Raw genomic sequence first — 12,717 nt, forward strand, 5'->3', positions numbered from 1 at the left:
AACCTAGTCTTGGATTAAGGTAAATACAGTAAACTTTACAATGTAAAAAGGCAGACCCGCTTGAGACTGATCGAGACATTCTCTCAATTTACCAGATACCCCAATTCTCTCACACTTTACTATCCCTGCCTACCAGATGATTTCCCTACAAAATCCAATCTACCATGCAGCTTGTAGGTTTCAGCATGAAACATGACCAAAGATTAAAAACTCAGAAGCACCCTAAGTTGCAAACCTGAGAATTCAGTTTAGGACAGCAAATCTAAAGTGAAAGCTTGAGCCAATGTTTTTATTTAAATCCCACCCAGCTACCCCCCCCCAAAAAAAACCTTAAGACTTTCACAAAAGTGTTGCATCTATGTATTGACTTGGAGTAAAGTGTTTATACTACATACTTAAACCAGTAAACACCACAGCTTCCCATCATCACAGAACTCTAAGAACTGCAAACAACAACAACAAATATTATATACCACTTTTCAACAAAAGTTTCCAAAACGGTTTACATAAATAAATAAGATGGCTCCCTGTCCCCAAAGGGCCCACAATCGAAAAAGAAACTTAAGACACACACCAGCAACAGTCACTGGAGGTACTGTGCTGGGGGTGGATAGGGCCAGTTACTCTCCCCCTGCTAAATAAAGAGACTCACCATGTTTAAAAGGTGCCTCTTTGCCCAAACCGCGCAAGTGGACCACGTAGCAACAGAGTTCTTCATTCCTACACAAAATGACAAGTCCCCACTTCCCCCAAGCGGAAGAGGGGAGATGTCACAACAGTTCAATTGGTTTAAAGCGTATAGTCCAGATGCAACTACTGAAGAGTGAGAACTAAGACAGAGCTTTGTGTCTCTTCAAATATCAAGCCAATTCCATTTGTTCTCTCTAACCACTCCTCCAATACATTTGCTGGCTAAAAGCCAGTCCCTGTCAGCAAAGTGCTGGACATGGATTCAAATTCTGACGCAGCCACAGACGCTCCAAGTAGTCGTGTCAAGCAGGGCTTGACAAATCTTGGGCACCACAGAGCCATGGTATCTAGAAATTTAGTCATGGCACCTAGACTAAGATATTCAGAGGTAGAGTTATTTGCCTGAGGCATGCTGCGAATACAACCCATGATCCTAGGATGGTCTCCAATTACGGTAGAAAAAGAAAAGGGCAAACTCTATATCCATTAAGCCTGTTTTTCCCAAATAGAGCTCACAAATCCTTACATACAAGATGACTAATGGGGCAATAATGGGGAAACACATTTGTGCAGTTAATAAGTTTAAAGGAACTGGCTGGCAGGCCCTGGAACAGATACAAAATCCTGTCTGTGAAACCTCCTAGTCTCAGGGACTGCAGAATTCTAACATCCTGATGCTGAGGCCTAGCACAGTGTGTAATGTTGAGGCTCAGGTGTCTGCAGGCTTCGGCTTCAGAGCTCTCCTCAAGCACACAACAGATTCAGAGTGGAGAGTCAGTCTTGCAGTAGTGAGCATGAATTGTCCCCTTTGCTAAGCAGGGTTTGCCTTGGTTTGCATTTGGATGGGTGAGCATGTGAGCACTATCTGCTGTAAGATATTCCCTTTAGGGGAGGGGGCTGTAGCTAAGCTTTGCACACATAAAGCCCCAGGTTCACTCCTTAGAATCGCCAGGTAGGGCTGGGAAAAACTTCTGCCTGAAACCATGGAGAGCTGCTGCCAGTCAATGTAGACAATACTGAGATGGATGGACCAATGGTCTGACTCCGTATAAGGCAGCTCTTTACGTACCTAGAATAGGGATGTGTGATATCAGCCCCTACAATTGGCAGGAAGCATCAAGTGTCTGGATTGTTTAGGCCTAGTACAGATCTTAAGATCTTGGGCTTCTCTTATTGGGTCAATGGAACAGGACCTTCTGCCTCCAGCATTTCAGGATCCAACCCAAGCCACCCCACCTCAAGTTGGTGCAGACAACACACATTACAGGTCTGGATTCAGGTACAGTCCCTAAGAACATAAGGCAATTCAGAAAAAATACATATTTTAGGGCAAAGTTGTTGCAGGCACTATATTAAGGCTGTTTGTATAAAAACTTTCTCTCTTCTTCAAGGTTTAGTGAGAAATAGTGGTTGGTACAGAAGCAGTAAAGTGGTGGGATCCAACTTTTATCTCTTTCCCATCTCATTTACAACCCCCGAGTTTCACAAGGAAATCAGAGAAATAAAGAACTTTGTCAACAAGTGCTAAAATGAGCACAGAACTCCTTTCACAAGTGTTAGATAACCAAAGAGCGAGAAGACTGCTGTAACGTGACTGGAGCCTACACAGAAGCCCCCCAGTGAAAGAAGTGCTGCTTTTATTATCAGCAAGTCTCCACTTGAAACAACTACCCCAGTTACCATGGGCTCTCTATAATTATGTGGATAGTAAGAATCAAATCTCCTGTCCTTACAAAAAACATACCTATGCAGACTTTACTGCAGTAAAAGCTTTTCAAAGAACTGTGTACACACAACGATGCCCCTATTTGCAAATATCTGTGTGCACAAAATGGTCAAGGATCAGCAACCCTGGGAGTATTTTCACCTCCAAAAGTATTCATGTAAATAATGACACTTTAAACCAGCATTTGGATCATCCAGCACAACCCCTGGTGAGTTCTATTCCTTGATGTGGAACATCTTATTTTAAAGAGGGGGCAGGGAGAAAGGCACTGATTCCACTACCCTCTTCAAACCAGTTGCTAAGCAGCTACGCTCTCCCTCCTAGCTGTCATGAAAAAGTAGAGCTTCTCCCTATTTTCAGGGGCCTTCGATTTACTTGTCAGAGGCAACAAAAGAGTGCAACAGGTGTGGCTGAAAGTGACAGCCAGAAGACCAGGAAAGATGCTTTTATTTCGCTGTGGCACGAAGTTCACAAGCCCCCTTTCTCCTTTCCATACAGACAGAACGGGAAATTCGACATGCTAGCAAAAAGTCTCATCCCTAGCTCTACAGTCACTTTTTAGAGTAGATTGTGCTAAAAAAGCTAGAATTTCAGCATCTCAGAGAAGGAACTAGCCTAGCATCCCCAACAATGCAGCCACTGCAGAGAACGCTGGCTTGGAAAGGGAGAAAATGCCAACACAATCCTCCTCCTCCACCCCCTCCCTCTCCAAGCAAATCCCTTTGGACTCCTCCATAATCCCATGCAGGCTGCACTGATCTCTAGAGGACTGCTGGGCAAAGTAGGCCTTGCCACAGGGCTGCTTTGGGAAAGTGAGCACTGGTAAGGGAGTAGGGCATTTTAAGTTAAAAAATAATCCAGAGGAGAGGGTGGCAATATTTTTCCAAAAGGGTGTGTGGGATGGGTCTCTGCCTAAACCCACTAGCAGTCACGTCCCCAAAAAATAATCTACAGAAGAGAGTGGCAATTTTCCCCCAAAAGGGTGTGTGGGGTGGGTCTCTGCCTAAACCCACAAACAGGCACATCCTCATAAACACAAAGCACTTTAAAGCACAAATCAGCATGAAACCTCACACACACGCAATTGTTTAGAAACCCCTATTCATGTCAATTTACCCCTCTTTCCAGGCTTACTACCTACAAATTAAAGCCACTGTTTTAATCTGGGTTCCAAATGATAGCGCACAGAAATGCAGTTTGGGAGGAAGGCACACTGGGGGAAAGAATCAGGCTGAAGGAGGAAGCGGGGGAATAGCTTCAAACCTCTAATGAGTTGTTAAGAGATACTTCCCCTCCAATCCCCCTTTACTAAAATAAAATGTAAGCGAAGACAACTACAGCCCAAAACAAATACTGGCTCCCTGTGGATTCCATCATTGTGCAAAACATACCCAAAGATCTGTGTTTATCTGGACAAGGGGAAGAAATAACAGCTTCTCCCCACCACCCCAAAAATTATATAGCTGTGATGTCTCAACAGGAAGGATGCGAGAGCCATTTTCTCCTAATCGCTTATTTATAAAGGCAATAGAAACACGGAGGCCTAGACTATGGAGGAAAATATTTTCGGTTCGCTCCTATCGGAGACCCTCCACCACCCAAACGCTTTTACACAACAGATTTTTAATGCATAAGAATTCTACATAAATCAGCACGGTTAAAGGCTTGACGTAAATGCACTCCCCAAGACACAAGAACTATTGACGTTTAAACAGGGCTCAGATTAGGGTTGGGTTCTGTTTGCTTGTTCTAGATCTAGAAAAATGAGGGAGTCCTCACCTACCTCTCTTCTACAAGGCGATCCAGAAATTCTCACCCGGCAAAATCCATCGGCAAGACACGGCAGAAACCATTATCCAAAAAATCGAAGGAGAAAAATAAAGGGCTTGCATTTGTTTCCTCCTTTAAAAAAAAAAAAAAAAAACGCCCAAAAAAATGGTTGGACTTTTATTTACAGCCACCCGGGGAGGAAAAACAGCCACCAAATATTAGGTTTGGAAAGGATGCTAAATCCAATATCCGAGGATCTTTCCACGAAACCAAGAAAAAAAACAGAACGCCCTGCCCCCTTCTGAGAGTGGGGAGGGGAGAGCTTTGCGTCCTTCCACCACGGCAGTTTAGGGTTCCAAAATAAGCCCCAAGAGCTAGCGAAGCAGTAAGATCCCTAAGAGGACACACAAAGGGAGCTCCGGGTTTGCCTTTGATCTTCAAGCAGACGCATCCGACGGAGAAGGCCTCTCTTTCTGCTGCCTTACCGGTTCCCTCACTACTTCCACCTCCGGATTCCCCGCTTACACCCCTTCTCTATCAGGAGGCGCCCTAGTTATCCAAACAGAACGTTCAAACACTCACTTTGAGGCCGGATGGAACGCTGGAGGTTCTTGAAAGAATAGAACCCCTCCGAATGGAACGTTGAGGCTTCCAGGGATGGCGGGGGAAGGGAGGAAAGGAAAGGCGAATATGGAGGGGGAAATAGAACGTTCAGAGTTTCTCTCTGGATGGAACGTACATACTTTTCCTCCTTCTTTGCCCAACAATACACGCACAGACAACTGGAATTAATCCTCAGCTTATTATCATCATCATCATTTGCTACACTGAATCTTCCCGAAGATAACTAAATACATACATCTACAGCCTCCCTCGCAAGAACAGCTGCACCAACACACCCTCTTTTCTCCTTGTTTGGGCTTGGGGGTCCCCCTCTTTCTTTCTTTTTTGCAAAGCCTCCTCCCTACCTTCTGTTCCAGGCCTCCTCTCTTTCTTTTCCTGTTTCGCTCTCTCCTTCCCCTCTTTTTCTGTTTACTTCTCCCCTCCTCCCCCTAATCCTCGGCTCCAGTAGAGGAGAGGGTTCAAAGAAGCATATCTGGCTGGTCTTCACCCCCCTCTGCTTTTCCCCCCACAACGAAGGGCTTCAAGGAATTGAACAGAAAGTGTTCACCGAGGCAGCCATTTTCAGAGAGGAAAGTAGGTCCTGCTGGGCCAGCTCCGGGTTTGCTTAACCTCCCCCTCCCTCCTCCTGTGCAAGGGGAGGGTGGGATCCCGGAGTTAGGGACTTGTCCCTCCTCCCGTCTCCCTCTGCCAACGTCTTTTCTCCCCTTTGGACTGAACAAGAGTGTCCTAGGAGTGATCCAATTTCAACTCCTTGCCTTTTCCTCGAGATGGTGGGGTGTACGGGAAAAAGAAGGAACCAAGCACTTATTTTGTGTTGGAACCCGATGGCGGAAGGACACACAGCAATAGCTTTTGGGGAAGTGAGAGATGTGTCCGTACGGAGCCTCAGTGCACGCTCGACTGTGGATCACTTCGCCAATTTTAACCCTCCTGTGTCTGGACCGGGTGGTTGCAAAAGCACGTGGGATAGGTTCAGAGGGCTCTTCCTTCCCTGCACCCTTGTCAAGGGTGAAGGGGAACGTGGGAGACAGGTGCATTTCTTGTAAGAAGGAGGGAAACAGCATTTTCTCTCATCGCACCGACTAGGGAAAAGCACGAAGAAAGAAAAGGCATGAAGAGCAGTCTGCCACGCTAGAGATGTAGGGCGTAGGATGTAGGGCTCGTGCGAACTCCAAAGAGGGCGCTCACCCACTTAGGCACATGCCTCCAGGACTTTGTAACCTTTGCTGAACAAGGTCCCACTGCGCCCCCCAGCGGTTATAACCTTTTAGCTCTCTAGGGGGATGTCTTTGCTGTCCATTTACTTTCCCGCACCGATATCCCCCCCCTCCGCCCCGCCCCTTCACTCCACAAGCTGTTACGGTATATCGCACAACCTGGTGAAAGCTCAACGACCCGTCCGGAATGTCTCAAGACAATCTGAGATCCACAACGATCGGATGAAACATGTTGAGGGCTTTAATCCATTGTTGCCCAAAGTTAGTGTCCAGTTCATCTGATGCCTCTCCCCTCTCGCGTCCTCTCTCCAGGATGAGGTATATTTTCCTCTCACTTTTTGAGAACTAAGCGATCTGCAGTCCTTGCTGGTTTCTGTCTCTTTCCTCTGCATATTTCCCCAGATGTGAGAAACTGACACTGCTGCTGGTTACATAATCTGTTGTATTCGTGGTTGGAAGGTGTTTGATCTCCTAATTTCCATTCTCACGTTTTTCATCACAATCACGATAGTAGGCAAGAGTTTGCCTTTGTTTTGCAGGTTATTTCATCATGGTGAATTATGTGGCAAGATCTGGACAGAGGAACTATTTTTTATATTTTCAGATACCCATTATTTTAGTTACTATCCTTAACAGTTTGCTCACATTTCTGTTTTTATTGTTTTATTTACTATTATGAGATTTAGAAGTGTGTGTACACAAACATCACAATTTTCTCATCAACTAAAAGGCCCAGCCTCAAATTCCATCTCCATGTCCTTTTTTTTAAAAAAGGTTAAGTTACATCTCTCGCTTTCACTTAAAATTGGAAGAGGACACTCGCTTTGAAACTGCAGGATATTTATAAAAGGGGCATCACTTTAAAAACCTGGAACTTTGGCATAATATTAATGGTTAATAACTTATCCTGTGTTTGCAGTAGTTCCCTCTCCATGGAACTCCCCCATTTCCTAGTGAAATTGTCAGGCTAATATTCTGCTCAATTGAGAACAAATGAAGAGTTTATTTATTTACTTACTTACTTACTTACTTACTATTCCTCCAAGGAGCCCAGAGCAGTATACATGATTATGTTTACCCTCACAACAACCCCGTGAGGGAGGCTAAGCTAAGAGATAAGTGACTGGCCCAGAGTCACTGAGTTTCATAGCTGAACAGGGATTTGAACTTGAGCCTCCCTAGTCCTAGTCCAACACTCTAACCACTATGCCACACTGGATCTAATTTCAGTTCAGAAAACATTGAGGGACTTTGTTTTAATCAGACTAGTAATTTGCTGCAGCTACCATATAATGCAGCAAGGAAGTAACTTGCCTAGGGAGCAAGAGATTGCTGGTTCAAATCACTATGGGAAACACCTATATCGGGCAACAGTGATATAGGAAGATGCTGAAAAGCATCATCTCATACTGTGTGGGAGATGGCAATGGTAAACCTCTCCTGTATTCTAGCAAAGAAAATCCACAACACCGACTTGATGGCACAAGTTTACTTTACTTTACCATATGCTGCATGGTTTTAAAGTTGGTTTTAATATGTGTTGTTATGTTTAACTGGTTTTATGTTGTTTAATTTGAGTTATGTTACCTGCCATGATGTGGCAGATAATATGAAAAAGAAAGTTCCACAGAATTGGGGCTTATTCCACAGGCAGTGTATATAGGACTGATGCCTTTTTAAAAAAGAATTAAAATGACCTCTCCAGAATTTGGGCTGGAAGCATGTCATTCCTCAAAAATGTATACTATTTGTTGCCTGGTGCATATGGCAAGATAAGTGGTTGTATTGGTATTACAGTTGTGCATAATAATAAAAATATCCAGATGATAAGCTCATGCTTCCAGCCACAGCAGCACATACATGTATACTGTCGCCACTGTGGAGTAGTGAGTAAAGTGTCTGATTAGTAGCGGGGAGATCCAGGTTTGAATTCTGGCTCACTGGCTGACCTTGCCCAGTCCCTTGGCCTGACCTGTCCCACAGCCTTGTTAGAATAAAGTGGGAAAAGGAAAACCATGCACACTGCCCTGAGTTCCTGGGAGGGAGGGATGAAAAAGTCATCTGCTCATAAATCAGGGACCGACAAACGGGCCATCTGAGATGATCTGACCGGACGGGATGCACCTGGATGGGAGATGCGGGTCTGTAGGTAGACAGGCGCCAAACCCCACAAGGCTTTGAAGGTCAAAACCAGGACCTTAAATTGAACTTGGAAGCGAATAGGCAACCAGTGCAATGACTGCAGGGGAGGTGTTACCCTGTCATATTTTCTGGCACCCATGAGTAGGCAAGCCGCTGCATTCTGGACCCGTTGCAGCTTCCCGATCATCCTCAAAGGTAACCCTAGAATAGATAAAAAGCGTTACAATAATCTAAGCGAGAGATAATAAGGGCATGGGTCACTGTCATTAATGTCTGCCGATCAAGCTAAGGGCGTAGTTGGCAAATCAGATGAAACTGGGCAAAAGCACTTTTGGCCGCAGCCTCCACCTGCTGTTCAAGCAGGAGGTGCGAGTCCAAAAGGACCCCCAAATCATGAACAAGCTCCTTTGGGGGCAGCGCCATGCCATCTAGAACAAGGTTCACATCCAGCTGTTGGCCAGTACGAGGGCTGAGTAAAAGTAGTCTTAGTGGGATTCAGTCTGAGCTTGTTTTGATTCATCCAGACCTTAACAGCTTCCAGGCATTGAGTAAGCACAGAAACAGCGTCCCCAGAATGGTCTGGGATGGCAATATACAGCTGAGTATCATCAGCGTATTGATGAAATCTCACCGCAAACTGGGAAATGACCTGACCGAGTGGCTTCATATAGATGTTAAAGAGGACAGGGCAAGAACTGAACCCTGGGGAACTCCATAAAGGAGTCGCCATGGGTCAGAGCATCTGTCCTCAATGCATACCGACTGGACACGCCCACTTAGGTAAGAACGGAACCACTGTAAGACAGTGCCCCCGATACCCAACCCAGGCAGGCGGTAGAGAAGGATAGCATGATCGATAGTGTCAAAAGCTGCTGAGAGATCTAAAAGGACCAAGAGAGGGACACTACCAAGAGAGGGTATGCAACCAGGGCAGACCCTGCTTAGCTAATGGAGCCTGCCCAGATCAGGGAGGAAGAATACTACTTACAAATAGACTGGAAACTTGATTCATGAACCAATGGGTTTAAGTCATTTTGGTCCCATTGTATCTGCACCACTGCAGACTGGAGCACATCCATACAACAACAAATGGAAGTTCTTGTAAACCTGCTTTAACTAGATGGCTTCCTTCAAAGAACTATAGCATTGGGAGAGTGTTAAATGATTTGTTCAATATACATAGAGACTGGGATCAAAAGAGGTACTTTAGTGGCACTAGTGTAAGCCTATTGTGGCTCTTGCTTCTTGAGCAGGACAAAGCACTGTGTTCTGCAGAGTTCTGAAATGCCCGGTATTGTGTAGTGACTTACAACATAGAACAAACTGTATAATTCTTGGGATCCTGACCAGAAGTCTGGCCCAATAAGGCTGCTTCTCAGTGTCTTACCAACAAATTATGAACATTGTAATGGAACTGCTCTGGACATTGGTCAGCACCCCAGTGTTCAGGCTTTATGAGGGAATTAGCTCAAGTTCCACCAGTTTTAATGTGTGCAAACATTTGGACTCAAGAAATGACTGGATTGAGAAAAGTTTATAGTTTCAAAATCAAAAGGAATAATTTATTTGAGGGAGGGGCCTACAGGAAGAGAATTGTGTGGTTAATAAAAATACGTTACTAAGCAAATTAACTGCAATGAGGTATTTCTAACTTAAAGAGCAATAAAGTATGTTTCGAAATAAACCAACTGCCATGAGGTGTTTTAGCTTAAAGTCTAAGTGTGTGTGTGTGTGTGTGTGTGTGTGTGTGTGTGTGTGTGAGAGAGAGAGAGAGAGAGAGAGAGAGAGAGAGAGAGAGAGAGAGAGAGAGAGAGAGATGAGGTTGGATTTAAGAAAAGGGAGTAGAGATCGTTCCGGGGCCTGAGGAGGGGAGAAGGCTCATAGTCACCTGATCTAGACGACAAGACCCCAGGGCTCCTGGAAGGACTGCAGAGTCTCAGTCCTCAGCATGATGGGAAGCAGGAGGGGTTCAGAGATTAATAGAGGGAGAGGTGCCCACAAGAAGGATTTATCCATGGGTCCAGCTTCCTATGGGTGCGAGGGAAGCTGGATGGATTAGCACAAGGACATTTCTAGATAGTGATTTCAAGCTTTTTGTAGGTTGCAAGGGTGCATATGGAATGCTCAGTGGAGTCCCAAGTATAGCATATGAGGGGCTGGGGCATGAAGATCGCTTGTTGGAGTCCCAGGTGGCAAGACCAAAGGAGCACCAAGATTGCTTGCTGTGGTTCTTGTTGGAATCTCCAGTATAGAGCACACTTGTAGCATTGGTTGGAGTCCCAAGTGAGAGGCACAGGGGAGCACACTGGGTCATGGAAGTGGGGATACTTATATCCCAGAACATGCCTCCAGGGCACATTCCTGCTGTCGTACTTGGCTGATTAGAAGTGTCAGGCTGGGCCTGCACAGAATGTATTGTTGATGCTGATCGCTCTTTTCTGGGTGTAACAATGGCGGAGGGGGGCTTGTCTTTTGCAAGTAAGGCTGTGATTAAAATCTGAGTATGTAGATGCGCAGAAGAATATCCATGCCTCTCCAGTAATCCTATCAATAATTTCAAATAAATACACCTCTAGGTCCATGTCACTGACTCATCTCCTTTGTGATGGGAAGAACATTATTTCACTACCTTATCTACTTTTCTTCCTGCTTGGCATAATTGGCTCCTTAGGGTGTTGTTATCTCCTGTGAAAGGAGGGAAGGGTGGTTCACTCTAAGTTTAGAGTGGCCTTGGATGCCAGTTAACTCGCTATAGTTAACTTTCGAGTCTACTTAGCTGGGGTCGCCAGTATAGGGAGGGGGTGTGCATCTGGATCCCCATTCCATTTGCTTTGTTTGCAGCCAAATCTAGGGGCAACTAGCCCAGTGCCAACTAAGGGACCTGTCCCCATGTGTACTACAAACGGAGAGCTCACATTGTGGTGCAACTCCTGAGCATATCCAAGGTGCAATCTTCAAACCTGGAGATGCAACTGCAAACAGGGAGACTCATGGAAGCCGAGTAGAATAAGCATGGCTGGTAACAACATCATTGTGTGATAGACAACAAGATACAGATTCCAGCCAATGCCAAGAAAGCAGAGGTGAAGATTCTGAATTTCTTGGGGAAATTCATACAGCATTGAGCTTTAAAAGTACATTACATGCATTTTCTGGGGGAGCGGGGGTGGGGGGGGGGAAGGGTGCCACTAGTTCTTTAAGAGTTATGTATGCCTGTCTTTGAAGATCCAACATGAGATGACACAGAAGCCTATTTTGCTCTGGAGCTGAAAGGCAGATAGTCCTGCCTAAAAAATGAGAAAGTCCTGGTAACTCACTGTGTGCTGTTCATCAGGTTTTAGAATCTCAGCTAGAACAGATCACTACCTAGCATGCCACTGCCATGTTTGGGTTGCAGTGTCCTGCTATTTTTCAAGAGCAGTTTGTCTTTCATTTTATTGAATATCTCCACTATTTTGCCCTTCTGAAGGTGTAAAATCCTTCTTGCCTCAATCGAAGAAGAATTTGAAGGGAACGAAGGAAAGGATCAGGACATAACAGCCCTGCTGGATTGATCAAACACCCATCTGGTCCAACATCTTGCTTCCTACCAGGCCAACCAGATGCTTCTTTGACACCCACAAGCAGGATATGTGGGCACATAGATCTCTCCTGCTGTTGTTCCCAACAACCGCTATTCAGAAGCAGACTGCCTCTGAATATGGAGTCTCCACAGACCCATCATGACAAATAACCACTGATAGACCTATCAACCAGGAATCTGTCTGAATTCATCAAGGATATTTTAAGCATAGTTTTTGCTTAAACCTACAATTTAAAACTGTGCACCCTAAAATAGATTTTGTAAAAATTTGCAGCCTATATAAACTATGCACATTGAGCACTTTTTGCATGAGTTCCTTTATTCTGGAAACTTAAAACTGTGCACCCTAAAATAGATCTTTATAATGTTTGCAGCCGATCTAAACAATACACATTTAGCACTCTTTGCATGGTTTCCTTTATTATAGAAATCTTATTTGTCTGTTTGTTATGGGAAGAGGCAATGAGGGAAAGGGAGATATATGTAACCAGCTAGCTTGACTGAGATTGGTCAAGTATAACAAATGTATCTCTAGCTGTGTTGTATATCTGAATCAACATGGTAACTAGTATCTGTTTGACTTGCAGACACAGAATATGTATATAAGTTATCATGTTAATAACAGGAAGTTGTGTTTTGTCTTAGACTAGAGGCTATATATACATTACAAAACAGATCAAGGGGTTGGTGCCTCCTTAAATTTTCATAGGAATGGAATTGACCTGGAACACATAGCTATATTTATGAACTATCCGGAAGCTTCAGATAAACATGTTCTCATTCCCAGTTGTTACGTTTATATCCCACTTTTCCTCCAAGGAGCCCATAGGGAAGCTGCATGTGGGGATAGGTTAGGAACAATGACAGATGAGATGAGTACATATATGCACAGATGTGTTCAAGCCTGACAGTGACTGGATCTGATCATACATTTTGCACAACTATCATTGCAATGCAAGACTGCA

The 12,717-nt window shown here is 44.6% G+C and overlaps 1 protein-coding gene and 1 long non-coding RNA gene across 8 annotated transcripts in view; one reads left to right on the plus strand and one right to left on the minus strand.

The window, feature by feature from the left end:
* KMT2D (lysine methyltransferase 2D) overlaps positions 1 to 5,616 on the minus strand; it is a 133,699-nt gene extending 128,083 nt beyond the window's left edge. For 5 of the 7 annotated variants that reach the window (XM_053290871.1, XM_053290870.1, XM_053290873.1 and 2 more), the window contains exon 1: positions 4,200 to 5,616. The gene's annotated coding sequence lies outside the window, so the exon portion shown is untranslated. Of the gene's footprint in view, positions 1 to 4,195 lie in introns of all 7 variants that reach the window. The other 2 variants (XM_053290869.1, XM_053290868.1) reach the window with 2 other exon arrangements.
* The window catches only part of LOC128342852 (uncharacterized), a 40,457-nt gene that overhangs the window by 7,915 nt on the left and 19,825 nt on the right, over positions 1 to 12,717 (plus strand). The gene's annotated exons all lie outside the window — the stretch shown is intronic.

This window comes from Hemicordylus capensis, chromosome 2 (assembly GCF_027244095.1).
Source record: "Hemicordylus capensis ecotype Gifberg chromosome 2, rHemCap1.1.pri, whole genome shotgun sequence".
In the NCBI taxonomy this organism is placed as follows: domain Eukaryota; kingdom Metazoa; phylum Chordata; class Lepidosauria; order Squamata; family Cordylidae; genus Hemicordylus; species Hemicordylus capensis.